Genomic DNA, 4,207 nt, shown 5'->3' on the forward strand with positions numbered 1-4,207 from the left:
AGCCTTCCCCTTGGCTTTTCTAAGAAAAGTTTGGATGGTTCCTCCAACTTGAATTGTAATGAGTGCCATAGGGATTATTCCCTTGATTAACAAATGTAGCATTGACTTGCTCGTGGGGTTCACTTTGCACATGTCCATGGAGACAATTAGAATGATTTGTCGAATTTTGGTTGATCAAAAATTGATCAAACCTTTGAGACAAGGATTTCATCTCGGCGGCTATGTCATTGGAGTTGTCAACTTGATATAAGCCGACATTCTTCCTTCCACCTAGGTTTATACCATTTTTAGAAGATAAGGACCTATGCATTGAATTCTCACTCATGCTTTCATACAATTTCTATACATCATTTTAATGCTTGTCAAGATAAGAACCACCCATGGATGCATCAACCATACCCTTGTGATTATCCGGTAAACTTTCAAAGAAATATTAAACTAGTTACCACTTAGGTATGTCATGATGAGGCACTTTCTAAGCAAATCATTAAATCTTTCCCATGCCTCATGAAACATTTCCCCATCCCCTTGAGAAAATTCTCTAATTGAAGTTCTCATGGCATTGGTCTTCGAAACCGGATAGTACTTTTTCAAGAACTCTTGTTGCATTTTCCCCCAAGAAGTTATCGAAAAAGGCCTAAGATTGTTGAACCAATATTTTGCCTTGTCTTTAAAGGTAAAAGGAAAAAAGTTTAAGCCTTAACACTTCTTCCGGCATGTCCGTGTATTTCACGGTGGAACACACTTCAAGAAACTCATACAAATGCTTATAAGGTTCTTCACTAAGAAGTCTATGATAGTTTGGAAGCATTTGAATAGTTTGGGGTTTAATTTCATAGTGATGTGCTCTAAATGGGGGCAATTGAATGCAAGTGGGTGCATTGTATTTATTTGGCACATAATGGTCTCTTAATGCAATGGAAGGATTCACAATTGGTGGTGCTAAACGAATACCTTGATTAGCTTGAACTGTGGGAGGTTGTGGAACAAATATTGGCCTAGGAATTCCCAATGGAATTGGGCCTTGTTGTTGTGGGTGAATGAATGGTTTAGGCATGCTTAATGGCACTTGAAAATTTTCATGATGCACATTAGGGTGGAGGTTACCTTGTTAGTCTATGAGACCAAGGTCCTCTACATGGTCGTCATTCAAATCCTCCATTGGTGAAATGGAGTGATGAGAACTACCTTTTCCCCTAGGATTATGAATAACCGATTCAAGATGCAAATTAGGAGGGACAAGAGTAGGATTCAATGACCTACGACCATGAATACACTAGCAAAACAAATAACAAGCAAGTAACAATCACTTTGCCCCCACAACAAATCAATCAACAAATCTCCACATACAATGATCCCATACTCCCATGCTTAAACAACATGCAAAGAAAAGTAAATTGCCTCCACGCGGGCTCACAATTTAACTAAGAAATGAAAAACTAGCCTCCACGTGGGCTGACGATTTAACTAGACCTTAAGTTAGAAAGATCTCACAAAGGGTCCTTAAGCAACTTCAATTCATTTTCAACTTCCAAGCTTTGCTATGTTTTGCATTTTTTTAGATTTTTTTTAGCCCTTTTTATGCTTACCTTAGCTACTTGCTTTGAATTCTCCTTTGATCAACCTCCTTGCTGAATTTCACCTAGCCAAATAAGAACAAACACAATAAGTAACCAAAAATAAAATAAAGAAAAGACACGATCAAAAGAGTACTAATCCCTAATTGTTTCCAAAACACGGCGTTGCAAATTAAATCCCCGGCAACGGCGCCAAAAACTTGGTGTGTCGCCGCACCAATGCTTAAAGATGTGCAAAAGATAGTGAATGTGCAATGTAGCCAAGTTTTACATTTATAAATGCCACTACTACCATTAACTAAAAATATAGCAAGGGTTAGTAGGGATCGTCCCAAGGGATTGAAGGGCTACTAATAATGGAAACAATGCTTAGGGTTAGTAGGTCGAGTGATCAAAGGTAGGTTGTTTGGTTGATTAAACTACAATTAAGATTAAACAAGATCAATATAAAACAAGTAATTAAAAGGATAGAGAAAACAGGAGAGAGAGATCTTGGGACTTAGAGATTACCACTAAGCATCACCTTTCTCTACACTCAATTCATAATTAATGAGGGGAATACATATGTTGCAACAATAGTGAATATGTGTGATTGTTTCAACAAGCATGGATGACCAATTAAGTGTATATTGTCTAAACAACATAATTAATAGCACAATATATCAAACTAAGCCATTAATCCTTCCTTTAAGTTCACGATCCAAACACATCACAAAATTAGAGAAATATACTACTTGTATTCATAAGTATGGAACATCAAACAACAAGTATGGATTGTCCTCCCATTTAACAACTAAGGTAACTACACTACATCTAAGCTAATGACATGAAAATTAAACTAATTAAACTAAGGGAGAGGCACGATCCATCAAGAAATAAGTATGAACCATCAAATAAACCACAAGACCATTCTATTAAGCACTACGTCTTGACAATCTCTAGATCTATAGTATCAACACACATAGACATGCATCAATAACACAAGAAATAGAGATAAACACATGAACATCTATTCTAACATACATAGACATATAGATAGAATGAAATGATCACTTGGAAGAATTAAACCACACAAATCATTGAATAAACAAGTTCTATGTATATAAAGATGTCAAAACATGTATTACAACACAAATCCCCTCAAAAATACATAAATCAAGGTAAGGAAAGCATGCTTAGGGCTAACTCTAGCCCCAAGAGGACGTCTAGCCACTCATGAATGGTGTCCTCCAACCCTCAAGGGCTATCTCCATGGTAGAAGTGCTCTTCTTCTTGGGGAAGATGGAAAACCTCTCAAGAATGTGTCTCTAGCTCTTCCTCTCTAAGAAAATCTCTAATATTGTGTATTGTGTCATGTGCCTTGTGTCTTGTGTATCTCCTCTTTTTTCATAAAAGTGGCTCATAATCCTTATATAGGTAGCTTAAATGTCACACCCAATAGTCTAGGCTCATACACAAGGGCTCCTCTAATGATTGCACAATGAGACAACTTTTAATGAGCTGGAAATTGATTTAATTCGCATTTGAGAGGGTTCAATCCATTGAACCTGTTCGATGATCAATCAAACATAGCTGAGATCTATCAAACTTTGGCTGGATCGATCCTCCCATGGCGGCGCCTTTTTGGATAAGGACAGATCTGAGATATTTTGGGGAAAGAGACAAAAGTGGTAGATGGGGTGGTACAACAAGATAAGATGGAATCTTTTCGATCGATCTGAGAATTATTGGATCGATCGAACTTTGTGGGATCTTTGGATAAAGACAAAAGAGCTTGGATCCATCTTGAAGTGTCTAGATTGATGGACTTTCGATCAATCAAAGTGTCCTTGAGATTGATCGAACCAGCTGAATTTTCACACTTTGCTTCAATCTGCTTCCACTTTGCTCCTTTCTTCCATCCAGCTTGAGTTAGCTTCTTTTGAGCTCTTATTTGGCTAAATTAGCTTATTTTGGGGGGAAGCACATAAAAAGGGCAATAACACGAAATTAGTCTAAAACGGGAAAGTAAGATAGATAAAGGTCCTAGAATACCTAAGCTTAAGGGGTTTAAAAGCGCACTTTTCAGCACTCATCAGGTTTAGATAGTTTGGTCATCCAAAGATGGGTTGGAAGAATCAGAACCATAATCTGTATCAGCATGAACTATGATAGAATCATAATATTAAAAACAGAAAGATAATTAACGAAATATGGAAATATGCAAGTCAGTAAATAAATAACAGAATATAAATAACTTTAAAGAACTTGAATTGAAACATGGAACTTACAACTTTGATATTTGAATACGACACTTTGTTCTGTGCTGAGCTCCTTGGATAAAGTAAAACTAAAAACTTAAATATTACAATTTGAACTGAGAACTTTTGAAATGAAACTAAGAACTGAACTTTATTCTAGCCTACCTTCAATGCCTTGAGGAGCTGCTATTTATAGGGCCTTGAAGGAGCTTTGGGGAGCCTTAGATTCCTTAGGAATAACGATGCTGCTGGAGGCTATACGCAAAGGCTGAAAGGCTAAATTGAGGTGATGGCTGCTGACGCTGTTGACCTCTATGTGCTCTGATAATAGGGTTGTAGCTTGCCATGCATGGTTAAAGTAGTCTTGAATTCCTTTATTGAAATAATTTT

At 37.0% G+C, this 4,207-nt stretch overlaps 1 pseudogene; it reads left to right on the forward strand.

Annotated features, from left to right (window-relative positions):
* Positions 1-455: 455 nt before the first annotated feature.
* Positions 456-553, forward strand: LOC132315425 (small nucleolar RNA R71; annotated as a pseudogene).
* Positions 554-4,207: the final 3,654 nt, after the last annotated feature.

The sequence above is a fragment of the Cornus florida genome, unplaced genomic scaffold (genome assembly GCF_030987335.1).
Source record: "Cornus florida cultivar Cherokee Brave unplaced genomic scaffold, ASM3098733v1 CherokeeBrave_3.0.0_Hap2_Chr06, whole genome shotgun sequence".
Lineage (NCBI taxonomy): Eukaryota > Viridiplantae > Streptophyta > Magnoliopsida > Cornales > Cornaceae > Cornus > Cornus florida.